At 42.0% G+C, this 26,852-nt stretch overlaps 1 protein-coding gene across 2 annotated transcripts in view; it reads left to right on the top strand.

The window, feature by feature from the left end:
* The window catches only part of PIK3CB (phosphatidylinositol-4,5-bisphosphate 3-kinase catalytic subunit beta), a 213,856-nt gene that overhangs the window by 67,137 nt on the left and 119,867 nt on the right, over positions 1-26,852 (top strand). For both annotated transcript variants that reach the window (XM_026650133.2, XM_026650134.2), the window contains exon 2: positions 13,110-13,228. The gene's annotated coding sequence lies outside the window, so the exon portion shown is untranslated. The remainder of the gene's footprint in view (positions 1-13,109; positions 13,229-26,852) is intronic.

The raw sequence follows: 26,852 nt of genomic DNA, 5'->3' as shown, positions 1-26,852 counted from the left end.
TCAATATATGTTTCACTCTATATGCATCCGAAGAAGTGGGTTGTAGCCCACGAAAGCTTATGCTCTAATAAATTTGTTAGTCTCTAAGGTGCCACAAGTACTCCTGTTCTTTTTGTGGATACAGACTAACACGGCTGCTACTCTGAAAAGAGTGATGATGGACATTTTGTATGGTCATTGGTACTTACCTTTTCCAGACAATATGCTGTCACTGAATCTTCCCAGGACAACGCCAACTTCAGAAGTCAGCACTGCCATCTCCCTTCAAGTAATCTGAAGTCCCACCACCCTCAAGGAAACCACTTGTGAGTGAAATGTATATGTGCCCAATCACTTGAAGGAGAAAAAGGTTATCTATCTGTGCAGTATCCGTTGTTCTATGAGATGTGTTGTGCAACCCTCTCACCTCCCCCACTACTTCAGGTATTAGTTAGCGGTGCGAAGGAATAGAGAATGAGGTGGTGGCCACAACTCTTTTATGCCCTCAGCTCTGTGTGCACAAGACTGGCAGGGGCACATGCGTTACCTAATGGTACTTCTGGCAAAAGTCCTTTCCTCACGTGCATTGGACACAGACACATCTACAGTGGAATGTGCACAATAAATCTCAAAGAACAGTTATTGTACAGGTAGGTGTGATGGGTTCGGTCACAGAGACCCCATTGAGACTGTCACCTGATGTGCTGAAATTACCTCTGAGCCCATTTTCCCTGATGGCTTGGGACTCCAGAACCCTGCCTTGTTGAACCAGACATGCTAGTCTGCTGCAACACAGACCCAGGTCTGAATCACGCCCCCAAAGCTGCAGGCTTTAACAGAAAACCACTCAGCAGGTACTCGGGTCTCCAGCACCCAACACCCAGTTCCCAATGGGATCCAAACCCCAAATAAATCTGTTTTACTCTGTATAAAGCTTATACAGGGTAAACTCATAAATTGTCTGCCCTCTATAACACTGATGGAGAGATATGCACAGCTGTTTGCTCCCCCAGGTATTAATCACTTACCCTGGGTTTATTAATAAACAAAAGTGATTTTATTAAGTATAAAAAATAGGATTTAAGTGGATTCAAGTAATAACAAACAGAACAAAGTAAGTTACCAAGCAAAATAAAACAAAACACGCAAGTCTAAACCTAATACATTAAGAAACTGAATACAGGGTAAATCTCACCCTTAGAGATGTTCCAATAAACTTCTTTCACAGACTAGACTTCTTCCTTGTCTGGGCCCAATCCTTTCCCCTGGTACAGTTCTTCTTAGTTCCAGCTCAGGTGGTAACTAGGGGATTTTTCCACCCCCTTTTATATCTTTGGCACAAGGCAGGAATCCTTTGTCTCTCTCTGGGTTTCCACCCTTCTTTCTAAATGGAAAAGCACCAGGTTTAAGATGGATTCCAGTATCATGTGACATATTCACATGTCCTGTGAGACTTCATTACTCACTGGCTGGCACCAAGGTATATAGGAAGGCTTACAAGTAAACAGAGCCATTTACAACCAATTATATCCTAGTTAATGGGAGCCATCAAGATTCCAAGCCACCATTAATGGCCCACACTTTGCATAGTTACAATAGGACTTCAGAGTAATACTTCATATTTCTAGCATCAGATACAAGAATGATACATTCATACAAATAGGATGAACACACTCAGTAGATTATAAGCTTTGTAATGATACCATACAAGAGACCTTTTGCATAAAGCATATTCCAGTTACATTATATTTACACTCATAAGCATATTTCCATAAAACATATGTAGTGCAATGTCACAGTAGGTAACAATTTATTTTCTTTAGCACCATGGTGTGACATACTAGAGGCTCTATGACATTGAAAAAAGCTGGGGGAGTAGAAGAGAAGAAAGAAGCTAAAGATTTTGATACTTGATGCATTTAGCACCCAGCCATAAAAGGTTTTGTTTTTTTTGGCATTTGTGAGGTAGTCCTAAGGTGACTTTACACTTGTTAGTGGGTACTCAAATTCTTCATTCCCAAGAACAGCAACCAAGGTCCGTGATTAGCTGCCCAATTGCACTTCGCATTTATATCTAAAGCTATGTCCAACAATGATGGGGTTAGCTATTGATGTTTCTGCTGAAGTATCAGCAGCGGAATAGTTGTTTTTTGGTATTTAAATTGTACTTGTCAGAGATAAAACCATACTGATGGATAGCAGCAGTTCACATTTTTCTGAAGTATTTCATGCTGTTAAACTGATGTATACCTGAATCTACCTTTAGTGCACATTTTGAAAGTTATTTTAACAACCATGATGGTTACATATGAAAACTTGATTACTAGAGTGCAGTTATAAGCAACTTCACAAAAAAGGATAATTATAGTAATTTTTGTGTCCAAATAATCAAGTTATTTGGTCTTGCTGTTTGGCTCTTCTAATGTGTTATGTACATCAAACCCGCACAACATAAAGAAAATTAGGGAACTAAACATACAGTATGTTAACTGAAATGTGGTGAGGAAGTGAAAATCAGTGTGTTAGTCTATATTACTCAGCTTTTTCCATCTGGAAGAGATTTCAGGGAACAGAAAGTAGGAATAGCTTCATTTTGAAAAAAGTTAGCATGTAATGGGTAAAATATTTGCAGAACTACAGATGAAGCAAGTAAACTGGGGCAGGTTCTCTGATGTAGCATAGGACCTAATCCAAAACCCACTGACCTAATACAGAAAAACTCCTGATGACTGCTGTGGGCTTTGGATTGGGCCCCTCGTGAGGAGACTGCAACAGAAAGTTAACCCCCCCACCCCCAAAAAGTTCACAAAATAGTAGAGATAGGAGATATATTGGAGGTATATTAAGCAATAAGTATGTTCACGTGGTATAAAAGTACTTCCTTTAAACATGTGAAAGAGGGAACTACAGGAAAAAGAGCAATTCTTGCCTGATTTCAGTGTGTGGTTATGGTCAGAAAAGTGACTGTTAAAATGGTGTTTTTACTCACCAGGTTTGATCCATGTGTATACAGTCATACTTTTGTTTGCTTTAACAACAGATATGATATTTTAGAACTGCAGAACTGATAAAGCTCTGAGAGAGTGAGCAGGATTCTTCTATGACTTAGGTCAAGACATAGAATTTGCTAGTGTTGTTTCATTTGTAGCATCTTTATTACTGATGGTGATACATGGGCCAGAAAAAAACAACCACTTGACTTTCAGTTTACAGGTACATTTTGTTAGGCTGGCTGTTTAAAATCTTTTCTTCTTTCCTCTTAAAATTGTGGATTTCTATTTTAAATAGATTGGGACTTCTAGACATTCTTGAAATAGTGATTTTATAAAAGTTTGCTTTTCAGTTGTGGTGGAATTAATATTTTTTCCTTACAATTGTGATGGAACCTTTAGCATACTTTAGTATTTAAGGAGTTGAATTTTAATAAATGGAATTTATTAGCTGGCAAAAATTACATTATTTCCTAAAACTTAAACACTTTTTAGATCTTTTCTTTTTGGCTTTGGAGTACTTTAGTGTGTCCGTATTTAACTTTTCTCCCTTAGATTTATTTTTTGCTTAACTTTCACAATGGCTTAATGGGGGGGGAGAAGGGACTGCAGTGAGGCTACTACTGTAGCTCTTGCTCTCTTGGCAAAAGTGCTGGTTGCAAATTCATACAATCTGTTGGATTGTAGCAGAACCTGTTTGAAAGCTCTGCATTAGCCTGATAAAGGGCCTTTATCGTTTGAAAGCTTGTTGGTGCAATAAAAGGTAATGTGTGATAATACTTATCTGCAGGTCTTCAACAGCACTTGCATTTAATCCTGTAGTGTAATTAATAGCATGCCCATGTCTTCAAGACTTGAGACCCTAGGACAGGGGTAGGCAACCTATGGCACGTGTGCCAAAGGCAGCACGCAAGCTGATTTTCAGTGGCACTCACACTGCTCGGGTCCTGGCCACCAGTCCGGGGGGCTCTGCATTTTAATTTAATTTTAAATGAAGCTTCTTAAACATTTTAAAAACCTTATTTACTTTACATACAACAATAGTTTAGTTATATATTATAGATTTATAGAAAGAGACTTCTAAAAACGTTAAAATGTATTACTGGCACGCGAAACCTTAAATTAGAGTGAATAAATGAAGACTCGGCACACCACTTCTGAAAGGTTGCTGACCCCTGCCCTAGGAGTTTATTTGTGTGTTTTGTTTTGTTTGGAAAGGTATCTGGAAATTCCAAAAAACATAAAACAGTAGGTATGTTCACCTGGTACTTACTTGAAAATGTTAACTAAGTAGTCCAGATCAGTTTGGTGTCACAAATTTTAACTTACGTACTCAGAGAAAAGTTATTTTGGAATTTTGGCTGCCTTCTTCAAACAAGAACATGCATGTAGCAGTGTGCTCACAAAACAGCAGTCACAATGAAGAATTGTGGAAAGTCATCAGTTATAGTCAATCATGTACCTTTACTTGTGAACTAGACTTACTCATAGACTTTAATGTCAGAAGGGACCATTATGATCATCTAGTCTGACCTCCCGCATGATGCAGGCCACAAAAGCTGACCCACCCACTCCTGGAATAATTCTCTCCCTTGACTCAGCTGTTGAAGTCCCCAAATCATGATTTAAAGACTTCAAGTCGCAGAGAATCCTCCAGCAAGCGACCCCTGCCCCATGCTGCGGAGGAAGGCGAAAAACCTCCAGGGCCTCTGCCAATCTACCCTGGAGGAAAATTCCTTCCCGACCCCAAATATGGCGATCAGCTGAACCCCGAGCATGCAGGCAAGATTCTCCAGCCAGACCCTCGGGAAAATGTTCTCTGTAGTAACTTTTAATATCCCATCATTGACCATTGTTACTAATTACCAGTGATGGCACGTTATTGACTATTGACTAAAATTACGTTATCCCATCAAACCATCCCCTCCATAAACTTATCAAGCTTAATCTTAAAGCCAGAGAGGTCTTTTGCCACCACTGTTTCCCTCGGAAGGCTGTTCCAGAACTTCACCCCTCTGATGGTTAGAAACCTTCGTCTAATTTCAAGCCTAAACTTCCCGACGGCCAGTTTATATCCATTTGTTCTCGTGTCCACATTAGTACTGAGCTGAAATAATTCCTCTCCCTCCCTGGTATTTATCCCTCTGATATATTTAAAGAGAGCAATCATATCCCCCCTCAGCCTCCTTTTGGTTAGGGTAAACAAACCGAGCTCCTCGAGTCTCCTTTCATACGACAGGTTTTCCATTCCTCGGATCATCCTAGTGGCCCTTCTCTGTACCCGTTCCAGTTTGAGTTCATCCTTTTTAAACATGGGAGACCAGAACTGCACACAGTACTCCAAATGAGGTCTCACCAGTGCCTTGTATAACGGAACCAGCACCTCCTTATCCCTACTAGAAATACCTCGCCTAATGCATCCCAAGACTGCATTAGCTTTTTTCACGGCCACGTCACATTGCCGACTCATAGTCATCCTGCCATCAACCAGGACTCCGAGGTCCTTCTCCTCTTCCGTTACTTCCAACCTATGCGTCCCCAGCTTATAACTAAAATTCTTGTTAGTCATCCCTAAATGCATAACCTTACACTTCTCACTATTAAATTTCATCCTATTACTATTACTCCAGTTTACAAGGTCATCCAAATCTCCCTGCAGGATATCCCGATCCTTCTCCGAATTGGCAATACCTCCCAACTTTGTGTCATCCGCAAACTTTATCAGCCCACTCCTCCATTCGGTTCCGAGGTCAGTAATAAATAGATTAAATAAAATCGGACCCAAAACCGAACCTTGAGAAACTCCACTGGTAACCTCCCTCCAACCTGACAGTTCACCTTTCAGTACGACCCGCTGCAGTCTCCCCTTTAACCAGTTCTTTATCCACCTCTGGATTTTCATATCGATCCCCATCTTTTCCAATTTAACCAATAATTCCTCATGCGGTACCGTATCAAACGCTTTACTGAAATCGAGGTATATTAGATCCACCGCATTTCCTTCATCTAAAAAATCTGTTACTTTCTCAAAGAAGGAGATCAGGTTGGTTTGGCACGATCTACCTTTCGTAAAACCATGTTGTAATTTGTCCCAATTGCCATTGACCTCAAGGTCCTTAACTAATTTCTCCTTCAAAATTTTTTCCAAGACCTTGCATATTACAGATGTTAAACTAACAGGCCTGTAGTTACCCGGGTCACTTTTTTTCCCCTTCTTGAAAATAGGAACCACATTAGTTATTCTCCAGTCCAACGGTACCACCCCCGAGTTTACAGATTCATTAAAAATTATCGCTAATGGGCTTGCAATTTCTCGCGCCAGTTCCTTTAATATTCTCGGATGAAGATCATCCGGTCCGCCCGATTTAGTCCCGTTAAGCTGTTTGAGTTTGGCTTCTACCTCGGATATGGTAATATCAACCCCCCCTCCTTTATTCCCATCCGTCACGCAGCCACTATTCCTAAGCCCTTCATTAGCCTCATTAAAGACCGATGCAAAATATGCGTTTAGATATTGTGCCATGCCTAGATTATCCTTAATTTCCATTCCATCTACAGTCTTCAGCGGTCCCACTTCTTCTTTCTTTGTTTTCTTCCTATTTATATGGCTATAAAACCTCTTACTATTGGTTTTAATTCCCCTCGCAAGGTCCAACTCTACACGGCTTTTGGCCTTTCTCACTCCATCTCTACATGCTCTGACCTCAATAAGGTAGGTTTCTTTGCTGATCCCTCCCATCTTCCACTCCTTGTACGCTTTCTGTTTTTTCTTAATCGCCCCTCTGAGACGCTTGCTCATCCAACTCGGTCTAAATCTCCTCTCTACGAACTGTTTTCCCTTTCTCGGGATACAGGCCTCCGACAGCTCCTGCAACTTCAACTTGAAATAATCCCAGGCGCCTTCCACCTTTAGATCCATAAATATATTAGTCCAATCCACTTCCCTAACTAGTCGCCTTAATTTATTAAAGTTAGCCCTTTTGAAATCGTAAACCTTAGTCTCCGATTTAATTCTGTTAATCCTTCCATTTAGTTTAAACCGAATTAGCTCATGATCACTCGAGCCAAGGTTGTCCCCTACAACCATTTCCTCAACGAGGTCCTCACTACTCACCAAAACCAAATCTAAAATGGCATCTCCCCTCGTCGGTTCAGCAACTACTTGATGAAGGAATTCATCAGCTATCACGTCTAGGAAAATCTGAGCCCTATTATTGTTACTAGCATTTGTTCCCCAATCTATATCCGGGAAGTTAAAGTCTCCCATGATTACACAGTTCCTATTAGTATTTACTTCCCTAAAAACATTAAAGAGTTCTCTGTCCATATCCAGGCTAGATCCCGGAGGTCTATAGCACACCCCAAGCACTATCCCAGGGGAGGCTCTAGTAGTTCTTTTACCCAATGTGAGTATTGCCCAGACAGACTCAGTCTTATCCATTCCATCACTTATTATTTCTTTACAGTTTACCTCATTATTGACATACAATGCTACTCCCCCACCTTTACCTTTGTTCCGGTCTTTCCTAAACAGCACATACCCTTCCATACCTGTACTCCAGTCATGACTACCGTTCCACCACGTTTCGGTTATTCCTACGATATCTGGTTTTATTTCTCGGACCAGGAGCTCCAATTCCTCCATTTTGTTACCTAGGCTTCTCGCATTGGTGTACAAACATCTTAATTTATGCCATTTAGCCTCTCTCACATTCGTTATCCAATTCGGTACGGACACCGTACCGCCAGTATGACCTATTAGTCTAGTATCCATACCCCCCCTTCTCCTTATGTCCATCTCTTCCCCCCCGGCTATATCAGTTCTTATCTCGTCGTCCTCCCCCTCAGTGTTATAATCTGGTGTGGAGATTAACTGGACATCTCCCAACCGTCTCCCCCAAATTCCTAGTTTAAAGCTCTTTTGATGAGATGAGCCAGCCTCCCTCCCAGAAGTCTATTTCCTTCCCTACTTAGGTGAAGTCCATCCCGTGAGAACAGTTTTCTGTCCCCGAAAGCCTCCCAGTGGCCATACATCCCAAAGCCCTCCTTATAGCACCACTCCCTTAGCCAACTATTTATCATCACAATCCTGTCACCCCTTTGCTGCCCTTCTCTAGGAACAGGCAGAATCCCACTGAAGATGATCTGAGCCTCGATTTCCTTAAGCGTCTTCCCCAGCCTGGCATAATCTCCCTTGATTCTCTCCAGCGAGAACCTAGCCGTGTCATTCGTTCCTACGTGAAGGATGATCAAGTGGTTCTTACCTGCTCCTTTTAGGATCCTTTTCAACCGCAGGTCCACATCCCGTATCTTAGCGCCTGGTAGACAGCACACTTCTTCAAACACATCAAAGGCACTTGCTCTTATGGAACACTAAGGTCATTTAGGACTTCTCTAGTTATTTTATGCGTTTTATTTTTAATTGAGTTTGTTCCTCTGACTGTTGTAATTGTGTCTAATGATAGGTGCAAATGTAATTACGAATAAATAAAAAGCAAATTAAAAGAAACCTTGATCTATCAGAGCTCAAAAAATCTTTTAATTTTGTAAAATGGACATATACATCATGAAACTACTTTATGGTTATGTAATTTAAATGGCTCCACAGTCTTTCTCAGGCCTAGGACATCTATCCTAAATCTTCAATAATGAGTTGTCTTTAGGGTGGATAACTTTGTTTAATTTAAAAAATCAAATTATTTTACTTAAATCACTTTTTAAATTTAAATTAAAACCTATTTGAAATTGACAACTTATGGTAAAGCCTAAATGTATTATAATCTATTTAAATAATTTAAAGTAAATACAAAAAAATAATATTAAGCCATACATATTTGCTGCCAATTTTTAAAGAACATCAGATCACTGACGTGTTGGAAGCCTCTGGCTAAATAGCTGGAACCAGCATTTGCTGAAGTGCTAAATCAGCTTTAAACAGCAGTGGACTCTTCTGCAGGTGCAGAGGAGTAGTTTATTCACCTAGTTTAACCCAATGACTAGTTTGTTCAAAGTTAAGAGACAAATTGGGAGTTGCAAATGCAGGAAAGCTTGTTTTCCTCTTGCAATCTATGAATAAATACTAAGTGAGAGAGGATGAGATCTACTAGTTCTAATTACACAGTGACCAGAAATAATCTGTTATCTGTACTAACTACAGATACTTCCTTTGTTTGTTAAATCGGTTAGCTTTAAATGCAAAACATGTTTTGATAAAACTTTTTTCTTGTGCATCAAGCACATTTAAGGTAGATTTATTTAATAAAAATATTAGAGTGCTTTATGCATTTTTAATTGAATTTCCAGATAAATAGTTTGACACAAATTGCAAGTAAAAATTAATTATGTAGTAAATAAGAAATGCATCATTCACCATTTCCTAACATATAAAAAAATGTGAAAATTAACAATCTATATAAATGTGAGTTAAGTTAGATAATGGCTTAAATAAATGTGTATAGATACACTCTCTCACTGGATAGCAAAAAGAAGAACCAAATTTAGTGTAAAGGCTATATTTAGTTGCAACTCATATTTTTATGGTTACCAGCTGATGAGTCAACCTTTCTTTAGGAAAATAACTAAAGTATAAATGCAATACAAGTAAAATTGATGATTTAAATCGAGTTTTCTTTCCTATTGATTTAAATCATGATTAAAGTAAGTGATTTAAATTGCTTTGATTTAAATCAATCCACCCTGCTTATTTTCCTTTCCTAGGATGCTCCTGGATATCAGCAGTCCTCCTCACAAAAGAGCATACCTGAAGTCTTTGCCTTTTGTCTCACTACTTCTCAGGGATCATGATAACCTTGGCTTCACCCATACAGCTCTCTGCTCTTCAAAATGACAGGCAGGCAGAGAGAAACAGAAGAAAAGCTTATTAGATACCACATTCCTCTAGCCTTCCTCTGCTTATAGCTATCTCCACTCACACTGAAGGGAGTATTCAGTTACTTTCATAGAACCTTCCCCTTCCCCCCATTCTCCCCCTCTCACTGCCTCAGAAGATGCTGAATAGAGTTGAAGTCTGCGCTGGAGGTCAAGGGGAGGGGGAAAGCGGGAGATGACTAGGCAGGCTGGAGGATAGGGGTGGGGAGGGCTGTGCTGGAGGTAGGGTCTTCAAAGCCAGAGCTGTGGTGGAGCTACAGGACCTCTGTGTGCATATGATTCTGGTCTCCTAATCAGGATTGTCTCTGAGATTATTTTTTTGTGAGCCCCTCTTTTTGGGGTTTATGGTGGGAGGGAAGTAACTGGCTTCATATTATCATACACGGTTTTTAAAAAAAGTTGTTAAATATGGATTAATTACCAACTCAGAAAAGTGTTTCCTCAAATGTTCTCTTAATTTATTTAATTTAGCATGCTGGTGCAGCTATGCAGCCTGGTGTGTTGGGGTTGGAGCCAAGGCTCTGCCCAGATCACACAACAGCCCACACACCTACAGGAGGTGATGCTCCTTTACACTCTTGTGTGTCCGTCAAGGGGAGGGTGGTAGGAAATGGAAAATTACAATACAGTCATAGGAACCACAAGAGGTAAAACAGTAGGGGAAAGCTGTTCTACATCTTAGATGTCTGTACACAAATACAGGGAATATGGAGAATACGTAAGCTAAATTATGACTTGATGGAATAAATCTCATGACTGGAATATTGGTGTAGTGGGGTATATTGTTCAGGAAAGACAGGCAGGGGAAAAAAAGGTGTTGCATTAAACATCAAGAATATGCATTTGTTCTGAGGTCTAGAAGGTGGTAAGAAACTGACCAGTTGAAAGTGTCTGGGTAAATGTAAATGCGGGAGGGGGGAAGAAACCGGGGTGATGTCATAGTAGACATCTGTTGTGGATCACCAAATCAAGAGAACAAAAATATCCAAAACACAAGACCTGGTAGTAATGGAGGACTTTTAACTACCCAGACATGTATTAGTATTAGTAAAGTCGTACAAACATACAAAATATCCAGTGACTTTCTAGAATGTACTGGGGACAACTTCTTGTTTCAGAAGGTGGAGGAAGTAACCTGAAGGACAGCTATTTTAGACTTGATTCTGACTAACAGGGAGGAATTGATAGTGAATCTGAAAGCCAACAATAATGAGGGTGAAAGTGATCACGAAATGATAGATTTCATGGTTCTAAGGAAAGAAAGGAGTGAAAGTTGCAGAATAAGGACAATGGAATTAAAAAAAGCAGATTTCAACAAACTCTGAGAACTGTTAGGTAAGGTCCCCATGGGAAGAAAAATCTAAGGGAAAAAGGAGTTCGGAGAGCTGGTATTTTCTCATAATATTAAAGGCACAGCAGCAACCAATCTCCATGCGAAGGAAAGATAAGTCTCTTACTATTCTGCCTATATGACTCCATAAGGAGCTCTTTAATAATCTGAAAATCAAAATGGAATCCTACAAGAAGTGAAAATGTGGACCAATTGCTAAGGATGAATGCAAAAGAATAGCACAAACATATAGGGACAAAATCAGAAAGGCTAAGGTGCAAAATGAGTTACACTTAGCCAGGGACATAAAGGGTAACAAGAAGAGGTTCTATAAGTATATTAGGAGTAAGAGAAAGTAGAGGACCTATGCTTTCCTTTGACTTAGCATGGAGAAGAGGAGCTGATAATGGATGACACCAAAAAGGCTGGGGTGTTCAATGTGTATTTTGCTTCAGTCTTCACTAAAAAGGTTAATGGTGACCAGATGCTTAACACAATTAATATTAACAACAGGGTGAAGGAACACAAGCCAGAATAGGGAAAGAACAGGTTAAAGAATATTCAGATAAGTTAGATGTGTATTCAGATCAGCATGGCCTGATGAAATTAATCTTAGCATATTTAAGGAACTAGCTGAAACCACCTCAGAACCATTAGCAATTATCTTTGAGAGCTCATGGAGGAGGGGTGAGGTCCCAGAGAACTGGAAAAGACAAACATGATTCCTACATTGAAAAAGGGGAACAGTCAGCTTAACTTCGATATCTGAACAATACACGGACAAATTATTAAAGAATTAGCAAGCACCTAGAGGATATTAGAGTTTTAAGTAATAGCCAACATGAATTTGTCAAGAACAAATGATGCCAAACCAATCTAATTTCCTTTGACAGTTACTGACCCAGTGGATTTGGGGAAACAGTAGATGCAGTGTATCATGATTTTAGTAAGGCTTTGGACATGGTCCCACATGACATTCTCATAAACAAACTAGGGAAATGTGGTCTAGATGAAATTACTATAAGGTGGGTATGCAACTAGTTAAAAAGACACACTCAAAGAGTAGTCATCAATGGTTTGCTGTCAAACTGGGAGGATTTGTCTAGTGGGGTCCCGTGGCGTCTGTCCTGATTCCAGTATTTTGATCAATGACTTGGATAATGGCATGAAATATTCTTATAAAGTCTGCAAATGACACCACATTGGGAGGGGTCATTTGTACTTTGGAAGATTAGATTAGAATTCAAAAGGGCATTTGTTGATAAAATGGAGAATTGGTCTGAATTCAACATGAAAATCAATAAAGACAATAGCAAAACACTGCAGTTAGGAAGGAAAAATCAAACACACAACTACAAAATGGGGAATAACTGGCTAGTCAGTAGTACTGCTGAACCTCCAGATCCTTTTATAGTGGATCACAAATTGAATGTGAGCCCACCCCGGGGCTGAAGCCCAAAGCCTGAGCCCCACCGCCCCGGGAAGGTGGGAACTCACTGGCTGCCTGCTCCTCCTACATTGTGCCCCAGGTGTCTCCAGAGGGGGGCAGGACCCAACCCTGCTGGTGGCCCCAGCAACCAACACCAAGGCTGTGCATCCAGGAGCAACAGGGAGAGGGAAGGGCTGCTACTTTGCCCCCTCCCTGCCAATCACAACCCAGGAGGCTGTGGCTGCAAGGAAAGCCCCTGGTGGCCTCATGCAGCCATGGTGGCTGCATTTGAGAAATGCTGTACTAGACTTCGTGACATAAATATTCTCGTATAGTAAGTGAAAAGAACGGAAATGTGCTGATTAATTTGTGGTATTTCTTCATTGAAAATTTATGGAGCACATAAAATGACAAATTGTTTAGATTTTAATTTGTTTAATTACATTCTGTCAAGAATTACTCAGCTTTTTTTGTTTTTGCTTTGGTTTTTAAGGTCACTTTTGGATCATCGCACAAAGTCTTCAGAGAAAACAGTAGTGATTACAAGGAAACGATGCTTAACAAAAACCAGTTCATTGTCAAGTAACACTCAAACAGGAGCACATCTCTGAAGTAAGTATAACTGTGAAGTCTTTCTTTAATTGTTTATTTTTAAAAAAATCTTGACTATGGCAGTTTAATGTGTCATTAGTGTGGAGCGATGTTCTACAAAATACTACAGAGGTCAAATGATCTACATGTCAGAGTACAAAAGCACCAGCAAAATCTTTTTATAAGATCATTGGAGAGGACACTGCTATCTCATAGAGTGATATAGCTGCTGCTTCTGTCTAAGCTCCCAGGCATTCTTTGTGTGTGTGGTTGTGAACAGGTAGTGGTCTGAAGAAGACATGATTGCTACATGCCTAAAACCTGTTGGTCATATTAATAACTCTGCCTGCATCAGATCTTGAATTTGAAGCTGTAATACTTACACCATGAACTACAGTTTTCCCTAATGATACATATGTTCCACTTCTTGGCAACATGGGAAATAAAATAGTATTAAAGAACACTGGATAGTAAAGTATGAATTGTGAATCCTGGGTGGTTTGCTTATAGAACTGGCAACATACCAGCCTCTGCAGGTTCACTTAGAGATTCATTTTTTTACTTTTTGTTTTTCAAACCTGACCTGAGGTTCATAAATATAATAGAACCCAACCCATCCTGATATCCAGCTGGTTCTGGATTGTATGTGGCTATTTCAGAGCCATAGTCACCAGCATAATCTAAGATAAAGTGACCCAATTTGTATTTATAGCTGTCATTTGTAACCACCCTGTTTAGTATTTCATTAAGTATTGTTCCATTTGAGAGACCCTTTGGATTGCTGACACCTTACGTACAGACCATTAATGCTTTCCATGCTTTAGTAACAATATTTATGAGGGATGCACAGTATTACTGCTTCATCTTACTACATTTGCATGGTGTTTTATGAAGTCACTTTTTGTATTCTATGTTGTTCCTAGTCAGTGTTCATTGCTATACAAAACTCTAGCTATTAATAGTCTAGGTACAACAAAATTACTATTCTATTGTACTAAAAGGCAAGGAGGACAGACTGGGGTTATACTTCTTGTAAAGTAAGTCAAGGTTAATCTAAAGAAAATAGTGTTGGCCAACCCCTAAAAATTGCCCCAGTGGTTTCCTAAGTTGCAGGAAAAAATTGTAGACAGATCAAATTGTTCTGTACATCTTAATGAATGATCCATAGTTTGGGAATTGGACTGAATTTTTCCAAATGAAGAGAGATTGATAGGCTATTAGATAACCTTTTTCTTACATACAAAAAACTGTTAGGTTTGCAAAGTCAAACACTCAGTTAGGAAATGTCAGAATTAAGATTGCTTGGGAACACTTAATTTGTCCCTCTTGCACATATACATTAGAATAGTCTCACTCAATATTACATATAAAGTATATACCAGATATAGAGCCCGTGTCCTGGTTCCCAGTCCAGTGCCTTGACCATGAGAGCATCTTTTCTCTTTTTGCATTCCTTTGTTTCATTCACTGCCCATTCTGTGCAATAAAAGATGCAGGGGTCCTGTATATCTTTCAGACATCTGTTAGTTGGTACTGGGGGATCAATTCCCTCTTCCACCATAAACTTCCTGTGTAACCTTGGGCAAGTCACTTAGGGCTAGAACCACAAAGGTATTTAGGTGCCTAACTTCCATGGATTTCAGTGGCAGTTAGGAGCCTACACGCCTTTCAGGATGTGGGCCTTAGTTCCTCTTTGCCTCAGTTCCTTATTGGTAAAATGTGAAATCATATTACTTCCCTATCTCACAAGGGTGTTGAGATTATATTAAAGATTGGAGTGCTCAGGTACTATGATGTGATAGAGGCCATATTAAGATATAACAAATGTGATCATGTATTTAAAGATGGTATAATATATACTGTAAAATATAAGAGAAATATAGAAGAATTTATATAGTTTTAGTGCTTGATTGTGATCTCATTATTAAGCACATGAAATTACTCCTAAATTACACAGGTGTAAGCAAGAGAAGAATCTGGCCATTAAAATGTAAGGAAAAAACCTTGGTTTTAGTTTGTGGCAAAAGAGCATTTTGGAATGTCTGTTAATTGACAAAGGGAAAATTACTCCTCTCTTTTTAACTACGGTACTTCATATAAAGGAGGATATGTAGACAGTCATAATTTGGGCATAAAAATGTCTATGTAGATTACTGCCAGACAAGACTAAACTTTTCCTACTCAGTATTTTTTTTCTAATCAAAACCAGAGAAAAATACATTGTGCTGCTGAAGTAACATTCTTATTTTCATTCTAACATTTGATTCATTTTGTTTTCTTTTTGTGGGCAAAAAATAAGTGATTTGAATCCTAAATTTTAATACAGTCAAGAGAATTAGAGAGAACCAAAATGCATAAAAATATATTTAAAAAAACTTGGGGCCAGATCCTCAGCCATTGTAAATCAGTATGCACAGGTTTACACCAGTTACTGGTCTGGCCCATTATGTTAACTGAACAGTACAGATTTAAAAGGACTTGAGAAGTCATGTATTTTGACCATTGGTTCATTCAGTCTCAGAAACAAGGTCTAGTAACACAGATGATAATAGGGAGGCTAACGTTAGAGCAGATATTATTTCTCATTAAAGTCTTTGTCCTTTATTAGTTTCACGTTGGGTAAAATAAGAGGAAAACATCTAGCAAATTAGCAACTTAATGAAATATTGCCTGTTTCCCACTTACAGCCTAGTTTTGGCAAGCTAGTTCTGACTCCAGAAATAATTGATTTTTCTGTTTAGTGAGTTCAGAATTCAGTCATTCCTAGTAGTAAGATAACATTGGAAAAGTTTACCATGGGAAGTGTTGAACTCACCATTGCTTGGAGTCTTCAAGACGAGATTAGATGTTTATAAAAGACATTCTTTAATCTTCAATCCAGGCTTTGTTCTGCAATAGCTGCTGCTCCTACTCAGAGTGGGTGCTGACAGTAGAGTTGAAATTGCTGACCAGTTTCCCTCTTCCTGCAGTCTTTCACTGCCATATTCCCTCTTTCCTCTGCCAGAGTGGAATTGTGTTTTGAATCCCTGCACATGCTTCTTGCCCTTTAGCATATGGAATACTGTAATATAGAATATTATTCTATATAATATATAAACACAATTATAGTTAATTTTATCCATTTATTTATGAAATTGTTTCAAAATTACAGCTTGAAGTGAATGACCTTGTATGCCTCAGAACATATTTAATTATTGAGCCCAATATTATATAATTTTCTCATTTTTAAAGAGTTGCCCAGATGGTAAGGCAATGAATTCCATGTAAAAAATGATTAAATACCCTTGGGATATGAGGCACATACTTATCCTCCTTAGCGACATAGTCTATGGTTAATAGGTGGAGTTTCACCTTGCTAACCTGGTAACATGAGAGCAACCCTAGAGTTTCCTGAATATAGACAAGGCTTTCAAAGAAAAAACAAAACAAAACACATTGAATGTCTAATTGAATGTCAAATCTCTAAAAAGGGCTAAACAAAATTATTTACCTAACAAGAAAATAAGTACTGAAAAGCAGTTCAAAAACCCAAGTGCAAATTATTATTACCACTACAAAAATAATACAGCACACTTATAAATAGCAAAGTAATACTACTCAGCTGCTACCTCAGCCCAGGGCCCACTGATGTCACCTCAGTGCGGGAGAGATTCTTGAAAAGTAGGATTTCCCCTGCTCTAACTCCATGTTTACCTGTTGCTGACACTGTTGTATCAATAAGCAATGGTAATAAAACTCTTGTGTGTGGAGGGAGCAAGAAACAATACACCTAGGAGTTAGTTTTTTAGACCATTAAAGAAGACTGGTAGTGCTGACTCTTACGTGGGCATTGATCTAAATTGTAGTATGGTCTCTTTCTTTTTGGAGGAGTTACTCTAACATCATTTAACAGAGAGAAGGTGCAGTTGCTGGAGTGGTTTTTTAGCATGCTAAAGAACTCTGCCTGGCAGAGTTACCACAGAGCTCTTTTTAATCAAGCACATTTTATTCTTGAAGTGAAAGCATTCAGGAGAAAACATATTAAAAACAATAAATGAACACAAATACTAAAAAGTTTAACAGAGCTTGGGACTCTGGTAGGAGTCAATCTTTCTAACCCTTCCCGGGTCGGCGGCCCCCTTAGACAGAAGGACCTGTCTGCTTACTGGTTCAGAAAGAAGGCCTTGAGTCAGTTTAAACTCATACTGTTGATCCAAAAGTCCTTTGTCTGTTGATCTCTGGAGAATGTAGTTTGAACCAGTATATGTGAGCCTCTCCTAGTGGTGGCACCTCTCTGGGGGTGTTACAACCTGAGTTAATTTGCCTAATCACCCCTCACTGTTCTTAGTTCGTGGAGGGCTGTGGTCCTCCTCCTCCATGGAATTATGTACAGTCCCTGGCACACAGTGATATATAAACTTAATATAGTAATATCTCCAAAAGATGTTGCAAGAAATTGCCATATCTGTTGCAATGTTTGTGTACAGATTTCAACTTATATACAAGGTAGTAGCTCGTGTCTTTCAGATTTGAGATATAGCACACATAAAAGTAATAAAAATAATCCTAAAATAAAATCTGAGTGATGCCTCTTCTTGCAGAATAATATAGCATGTAATTAAGATAAACATTCCACGCTGTGTGATTTGATTGGAGTAGAAGTGCTATATATGTTTTCAGTATTATTAATATCCTTTGTGTTCTGACACAAATGATCACATAGGGGCAAGATCACTATTCAATTTTCTAATAACTTTTTATATGACAAAAGTTGGCCCAAATGGCCTGGTAGTCTAAGAATTCGAGATGCATTTATAAATCAGTGTTGCAAAAGGTACAACTGAGGTTTAGCTAAGTCTCTTCACCATTCTGGATTTGTTAGTATATGATTTTGAGTTCTGTTTGTGCAACAGTAACCTCTTTATATAAGAATAGGCTATGGACAGCTGCTTTTAAATCTCAGTGTAGGGGCTAACAGTAAGGCTGGGCATGTAGGAGGACTAATTGTACATTTTGGGGCAAATCAGAATTCCAGATCTAATTACTGTATATAATTGTCCTAGTAAAGATGCTGAAGTTTTGGGTATGACCATAAAGAGTCAAATTTCCCCAGACTGGTCACGCCTCCAAAATTTCTCATCTCTTCTGTTGTACATGAAAATTTGATTAGCTGAAGGATTGATTCAGAAGTGCACAGTATTTCACACACAGACAGAAAATATCATATTGCCTCTGTATAAATCCATGGTATGCCCACACCTTGAATACTGGGTGCAGTTTTCATTGCTCTATCTCAAATAAGATATATTAGAATCGGAAAAAGTACAGAGAAGGGCAATAAAAATTATTAGTAGTATGGAACACCTTCCATTTGGAGAGAGATTAAAAAGACTGGGACTGTTCAGCTTAGAAAAGAGAATATGAATAGAAGTCTATAAAAGCATGAATGGTGTGGAAAAAATGAATAGGGAAGTGTTGTTTACCCCTTCACATAACACAAGAAGCAGGGTTCACCTAATGCAATTAATAGGCAGTTGGTGTAAAATCAACAGAAAGAAGTACTTCACACAAGGCATAGTCAAACTGTGGAACTCATTGCGAGCCGTGGCAGCTTCATAGACAGAAAGATCATGTCTCATACAAGAAAATCTGTAAAGCAGCACCTGGTCATCAGTTCATACCACCTTCAAAATTCTACAAGCTGGGCATCCAGTCAACATCTGATGCTGCCTTCAGTAGAGACATGCTCCTCTCTGTAGTAACACAGTAACTATTAAGAAAGGGGTTTTGCATCAGTACATAACTGTACATCGGTGGTTCTCAAACTGGGGCCGCCGGTTGTGTAGGGAAAGCCCCTGGCGGGCCGGGCCAGTTTGTTTACATGCCGGGTGTTCAGGTTCGGCCGATCGCGACTCCCACTGGCCGTGGTTCGCCGCCCCAGGCCAATGGGGGCTGTGGGAAGCGGTGGCCAGCAAATCCCTTGTCCCGTGCCGTGGCCCCAGTTTGAGAACCACTGCTGTACATAGTCCCCCACCAGTCTCCTCTCTCTCCCCACCCCCCAAAAAAACTCTGAGGGACACTGATCTAAACATCTCCTTGTCATGGAACTGTGTCTCTCGTTACGAATAAGAAAATTTATCCATGTCGTATCTGAAAATTTCTTTATTTGGAGTATTGAGGTCCACAGATCCAGCGGCCCAAGACCTGCTTCACCTCATGGCACCGTTCTCTCCTCCTAGACAGGACAGGTTGCCGGCACTGGTCGTTCCCTCGGATCCTTCAAGGGGAAAGCCCGCTATGATGGCTGGAGCGCCACTCCCCAGCAGTGGGGCACACCCAGCGGTGCTGCCGATCCCCGAGCACGGTGCCTAGAAGTACTGCTCTCTCATGGTCATCGTTTTCAGACACCTTGGAGTCAGGCTCCTGTCGGTCCGAGAGGAGTAGGAGCAGATGGTCCATGTCAACCCGGGACCAGCACCCTTACCCGGCACCGTGGCTTGCCCAATGGCAGCCACCAGCGCAATGGCCCTTTTGGACTCCCTGGGCTTTTCATCAAAGCCAAGGTCGAAGCCAAGGTTCTCATTCCAGGGCGACAACAGTGGCCTTGGCCTCGTTTGTCCCCCCGCCAGCACCGCCGGCACTGGCAGTATTGAGGGTACGCCCATTATCACCTGCGCTACCATCTTGACACCTCCACCGGCAGGGACTCCAGCAGTGACGTAGACTCCAGCACTGGCGGTGACAGTGATTCCAACATTGAGAATGACATTGGCACTGATGACACTTTCGGCACTGGCGGTGCCTGCGTTGGTGTATGCAGCCCCTACACTGAGGGGCACGACACCATCTGGGTAGGCACTGACCCAAGAAACCCAGGTGGTGCGGGACCCCTTGGGTGCTGAAGGAAGTGAGCAGCCACTCCTCATGGGGATCTCTTCCTCATTCTCACCAGATGCTCCACATATCCAATCAGCAGGCCATCAGCAGCAGGTACTCCTATAACACCTGCTTGGCGATGGCTAAATTCACGGAGTTGCTCCCCTCCGACTCTCATCCAAGTTTTCGGTGTTGGTTGAGGAAGGGAGACTCCTCTCAAGGGTGTCCCTTCAGGCAGCACTTGGGGTTATGGCCACAGGAGTGGCTATGAGAAGGGGCTCATGGCTCCAGGTTTCTGACATCCCCTACGAGGTACAGCAAACCATTCAGGACCTGCCTTTTGAGGGTGAGACTCTATTCTCAGAAAAAAATGACAAAAAGCTAAACAGCCTTAAAGACTCCAGAGCCACTCTCAAGTCCCTGGGCCTCTCTCTACCGTCAGCACAGCACAGACACTTCCGTCCGCAGCCTCCTCAACGGTTTGGTCATCAGAACTGCCAAGATGGCTCCAGAAGGAGAAATCGGAGCGGCAGCAGAAGGCCGTGTCAACCCTCTGGCCAGGGCATGGGACATTCCAAGCTGTCTTCAGGGGCCAAATCGGTCTTTTGAAGGTGTGGTCAAGGACGGCGCACCAGAGCGAGATCTGGATCCGCCCCGACTATTCCCTTTCTACCTTGCATTACTTCGAGTATTACTTCGGACCGCTGGGTGCTCCACGCAGTAGAGAGGGGATACTCCATCCAATTCTGTGCCCTCCTGCCCTTCCACCCCCTTTCCCCATCCCTCTTCAGGGACCCCTCTCATGAGCTGCACTCGCTCCTGTCGCTAGGGAGAGTGGAAGAGGTTCCTCAGGCACAGAAGGGCAAGGGCTTCTATTCACAGTATTTCCTAATAGTGAAAGCCAAGGGCGGCCTCAGTCCCATCTTGGACCTGTGAGAACTCAACAAGTTTGTGAAGAAACTCAAGTTCCGAATGGTCTGTTTGGCCTCCATCATCCCCTCGCTGGATCCAGAAGACTGGTATGCCGCCCTCGACTTGAAGGACGCGTATTTTCATATCGCAATTACTCAGCCCCACAGAAAGTACCTCAGGTTTGTGGTACTAATACCCACTAACAATTCACAGTCCTTCCGTTTGTCCTGTCCCCAGCACCTCGAGTCTTCACGAAGTGCATGGCAGTTGTTGCTGCGTTCCTGTGCAGGTACCAGGTACAGGTGTTGCTGTACTTTGATGACTGGCTGATCAAGGGCTGTTCCAGGACCCAAGTGGAAACTCAGGTCAGATTAATCAGAGCCACCTTCGACAACCTGGGTCTCCTTCTAAACGAAGCAAAATCGACTCTGTCCCCTGTCCAGAGGATAGAGTTTATAGGGGCAGTACTGGACTCGACCCAAGCTTTGGCCATACCTGCCGGAAGAAAGATTTCAGGCCCTGACAGATATCATTTGAGGCATCAGACAGTTTCCCATCACCACAGCAAGGAACTGCCTGAAGCTTCTAGGTCACATGGCTGCCTGTACCTACATAGTGTAGCATGCCAGACTCAGGCTTCAATCTCTTCAGTCGTGGCTTGCGTCAGCGTTTCGCCCAGCATGGGACAGCTTGGACAGGATCATGACCCTGCCTCGCCCAGTCCTAGACTCCCTCCTGTGGTGGCTCGATCCTTAGGAAGTGTTCTCCCCTTCACCAGTCCGCAACCGTCTCTCTTGCAAGTGATGGACGAATCAGATTTGGCCTGGGGAGCTCATCTGGGAGACGGCAGGACCCAAGGTCTCTGGTCTCATGCAGACCTGGCTCTCCACATCAACGTCAGAGAGTTGAGAGCGGTGCGCCTAGCATGCCAGGACTTCCGTGCACTCTTAATGGGATGTTGTGTATCTGTTATGATGGACAATATAACAGCAATGTTCTATATGAACAAATGGGGGCGCACGCTCCTCTCCCCTGTGCCAAGAAGCCCTCATGCTGTGGGACGTCTGTGGGGAACATTCAATACACTTGCAAGCATCATACCTCCCCGGGGTACAGAACGAGCTGGCGGACCACCTCAGCAGGTCATTTCACATCCACGATTGGTCCCTTCGCCCAGACGTCACGTTTCCAATCTTCCAGAGGTGGGGCTTTCTCCAGATAAACCTATTCACCACGCAACACAATAGGAATTGCCAGCATTCTGCTCCTTCAAGAATCACAGCCTGGGCTCCAGAACGGACACATTCCTCCTTCCATCGTGAGGCCATCGCCTTTCCGCCCATACCGCTCATTCACAAGGTACTCCTCAAGATCCGGAGGGAACAAGCTCAGGTCATGTTGATAGCACCAGTCTAGCCCCGTCAGCACTGGTATACATCTCTCCTAGACATGTCTGTGGAAGCCCTGGTCACTCTTCCAGGACACAAGATCATGGTCGTCTTCAACATCTGAACTGCGTGTCACTTCACCTCATGGTGTGGAAGCTCCGTGGTTGAACCCGATGGAGCTTTCCTGTTCAGACTAGGTTAGACTAGTCCTCCTTGGCAGCAGGAAACCCTCTACAAGAGCCATCTACCTTGCCAAGTGGAAGAGATTTTCAGTGTGGTCGGCGCAGCACCATTCTTTCCCGACACTAGCCTCAGTGCCGCTCATTCTGGACTACCTCCTCCATCTGAAGCAGCAGGGGCTTTCGTTTTCTTCAATAAGAGCACACTTAGTTGCCATATTGGCCTTCCATCCGGGCGCGGGGGGCTGCTTGATGTGTGCTAACCCTATGATCAGCCAATTTTTAAAAGGACTCGACAGACTGTACCCTAATGTCTGTCAGCCTGTCCCCACCTGGGACCTCAACCTGGTCCTCTAGGCTCATCGGACCACCCTTTGAACCGTTGGTGACATGCTCCCTGCTCTACCTGTCTTAGAAGGTGGCATTCCTGGTAGCGATTACCTCAGCCAGGAGGGTGTCTGAACTCAAGGTCCTAATATCAGAGGCTCCTTACACATGTTCTATAAGGACAGGGTTTCCTCCCGAAGGTTGTGTCACCGTTTCACATCAACCAGGACATCTTTCTCCCGGTATTCTACCCTAACCTGCACTCCACCTGCAGGGAGCAGAGACTTCACTCACTGGATGTCTGCAGGGCACTAGCCTTTTACATCGAGAGAATGAAGCCATTCAAAAAATCGGTCCAGCTATTCGTGGCGGACAGAATGAAAGGTCTGCCTGTGTCGGTCACAATGCATTTAGTCATGGATCATGTCCTGCATTCGTGAGTGCTACAACCTGGCAGGGGTTCCCGCATCCCCAGTCACTGCGCTCTCTACCAGGGCGCAGGCTTCATCAACAGCGTTCCTGGTGCAGGTCTCCACTCAGGAAATCTGCAGAGCGGCGATGTGATCCTCCATCCATACTTTCATCACGCACTATGCGATTACCCAGTAGGCCAGAGACGATGCAGCCTTCGGACGAGCAGTGCTCCCATCAGTGGAAGACTCCAACCCCACCTCCTGAACTTAGGCTTGTGATTCACCTGGTTGGAATTGAGATGAACAAGCACTTGAAGGAAAAAACGGTTAGTCACCTTCTCGTAACTGTTGTTCTTTGAGATGTGTTGTTCATGTCCATTCCAATACCCACCCTCCTACCCCTCTGTCGGAGTAGCTGGCAAGAAGGAACTGAGGTGGTGGCAGGTTGGCTGGGGGTCTATATTGAGCGCCATGATGGCACGACTCCAGGGGGCCCCCAAGTCAACCTGACGGATGCTGCTAGGGAAAAAACTTCTGGCTACCATGCACGTCCTCGCACGCACACCTAATGGACATGAACAACACATCTTGAAGAACAGTTACCAGAAGGTGAGTAACCGTTTTATACTGTCTTGCATGACCTTCTTATAAATAAACTAGGGAAATACATCCTAGATGGAGCTGCTATAAGGTGCGTGCATAACTGGTTGGAAAACTATTACCAGAGTAGTTATCAGTGGTTCACGGTCAAGCTGGAAGGACATATCAAGTGGGGTCCTGCAGGGATCAGTTCTGGGTCCGGTTCTGTTCAATATCTTCATCAGTGATTTTAGATAATGGCATAGAGAGTACACTTACAAAGTTTGTGGATGATACCAAGCTGGGAAGGATTGAAAGTGCTTTGGAGGATAGGATTAAAATTCAAAATGGTCTGGACAAACTGGAGAAATGGTCTGAAGTAAATAAGGACAAATGCAAAGTACTACACCTAGGAAGGAACAATCAATTGCATACGTACAAAATGGGAAATGACTGCCTAGAATGGAGAAGGCTGAGGGGGGATATGATTGCTCTCTTTAAATATATCAAAGGGATAAATACCAGGGAAGGAGAGGAATTATTTCAGCTCAGTTCTAATGTGGACACGAGAACGAATGGATATAAACTGGCCGTGGGGAAATTTAGGCTTGAAATTAGACGAAGGTTTCTAACCGTCAGAGGGGTGAAATTTTGGAACGGCCTTCCGAGGGAAACGGTGGGGGCGAAAGACCTCTCTGGCTTCAAGATTAGGCTAGATAAGTTTATGGAGGGAATGGTTTGATGGGATAACGTGATTTTAATCAATTAGGCAATAACGGCCATCGCTGGTAAAATTAGGGTCTGGCTAGAGAATCTTGCCTGTATGCTCGGGGTTCTGCTGATCGCCATATTTGGGGTCGGGAAGGAATTTTCCTCCAGGGTAGATTGGCAGTAGCCCTGGAGGTTTTTCGCCTTCCTCCGCAGCATAGGGCAGGGGTCGCAAGCTGGAAGATTCTCTGCAACTTGAAGTCTTTAGATCACAATCTGGAGACTTCAACAGCAGAGTTAAGGGAAAGTGGGGGGGGTCAGCTTTTGTGGCCTGCATCATGCTGGAGGTCAGACTAGATGACCATATTGGTCCCTTCTGACCTTAAAGTCTATGAGTCTATGAGTACTGCGGAAAGGGATCTGGATCACAAGCTAAATATGAGTCAGCAGTATAACACCGTTGCGAAAAAAGCAAACATCATTCTGGAATGCATTAGCGGGAGTGTTATAAGCAAGACACAAGAAGTAATTCTGCCCTACTCTGTGCTGATTAGGCCTCAGTGTCCAGTTCTGGGCGCCGCATTTCAGGAAAGAGGTGAACAAATTGGAGAAAGTCCAGAAGAGAGGAACAAAAATGATTAAAGGTCTAGAAAATACAAGGGAAGATTGAAAAAATTGGGTTTGTTTAGTCTGGAAAAGCGAAGACTAGTGTGTGTGTGGGGAGGACGCAACAGTTTTCAAGTACTTAAAAGGTTGTTATAAGGAGGAGGGAGAAAAATTGTTCTTGTTAACCTCTGAGGATAGGACAAGAAGCAATGGGCTTAAATTGCAGCAACGGTGGTTTTTAGGTTGGACAGTAGGGAAAACTTTCTGTTAGGGTAGTTAAGCACTGGAATAAATTGCCTAGGGAGGTTGTGGAATCTCTAATTGGAGATTTTTAAGAGCAGGTTAGACAAACACCTTCTCAGAGATGGTCTAGATAATACTTAGTCTTGCCTTGAGTGCAGGGAACTGCATTAGAAGACCTCTCAAGGTCCTTTCTAATCCTATGATTCTATGATTTAGCATCTGGATGTAACTTGCATGTTGTGGTGATGAAGGAGGAATAGTTAAAACCAGAAGAACAAAGGTTATTTTTAAATATGCACTGGTTTTCTGGGCCAGTGTAGTATGTCCTAGGAAAGTTCATGGCCAAAAGTAATCTTTTTATTAGGAGCTTAACAACATGAAAGGTGGTCTTCAAATGCATTACAACATTTTTATAACAAACTCAAAAGGAATTAATGCAAAATTCAGACATGTAAAATAGAATTTCATTTGTAATGCTTGTTCTTTAACAGACTTTCAGTATAATTTTGTTCTGTAACAGACTTTCAGTACCATGATTTTTAGTGGGGACCATTTTTACTCTAAAATATTGCCAGTTTTGAAGAAAAAAAAAATTCTATCTGGTTATACTCCACAGACATTTCTCATGTGTTACAGCAGCTCCAAACAAAGGAATAAAAATTAAAGTAACCACACACATTGAAACAATGATGGGCTGCCAATTGTATTCACTATTAGTAGGGAAGGAGAGATCAAATGTTTCTATCGAAAGCTCAGAAGGACCTGTGAACTGGTATTTTTCATAACTAAGGAAAGTAAATACTCCCTTCTTGACTCCAGTAGGTTAGTTAATATTGAACATTTCAGTGTCTTCATTTAAGCAGTACTGAAACTCTTACTGCAAGCCCCTTGTTTTGAGCAGCTGCCTAAATTCTTAAAAAATACTGCAAGTTTAAATACTTCATAAAAATGGTCAAATCCTTCAGATTTATATCCTTATATCTTCATTTCAAGAGATTCTCAAATACTTTGAAATGTAAACAGAACTCAATCAGAATGGTCGAAAGTTTCAGACAGCACTCTACAATAATTCCTCTATGTAGTGTGTGCATTATTCCTATTTGTATTACAGTAGTGCCTAGTGGCCCCAGTAGAGATGGAAACCCATTTTGAGAGTAGCAGAAAGAAAGTTCTGATAGAGTTCAAGTGTACAGTAGCTGCGTCCCTGACTCCTTTTTAATCTCCCTTGCTTCTTGATCAATCAGAACTGATTTCTACTGTAGTGGAGTGAGAAAAGTCAGCTGTATAATGTGGGGGAGTGCTATCACATACCTGCCTCAACTTCTCTGTGAACCCCATGGCCAAATCCTTCTGTACACTAATAGACCCCTCCCACACAGAGCCCAGCTATGGGGGCCCCCCTTGCCCAGATACTCTCCTCCCTCCCCCCCCCCCC

The sequence above is a fragment of the Terrapene carolina genome, unplaced genomic scaffold (genome assembly GCF_002925995.2).
Source record: "Terrapene carolina triunguis isolate 2854851 unplaced genomic scaffold, T_m_triunguis-2.0 Scaffold88, whole genome shotgun sequence".
NCBI lineage: Eukaryota > Metazoa > Chordata > Testudines > Emydidae > Terrapene > Terrapene triunguis.
This window is presented reverse-complemented; position numbering and strand designations above follow the sequence as displayed.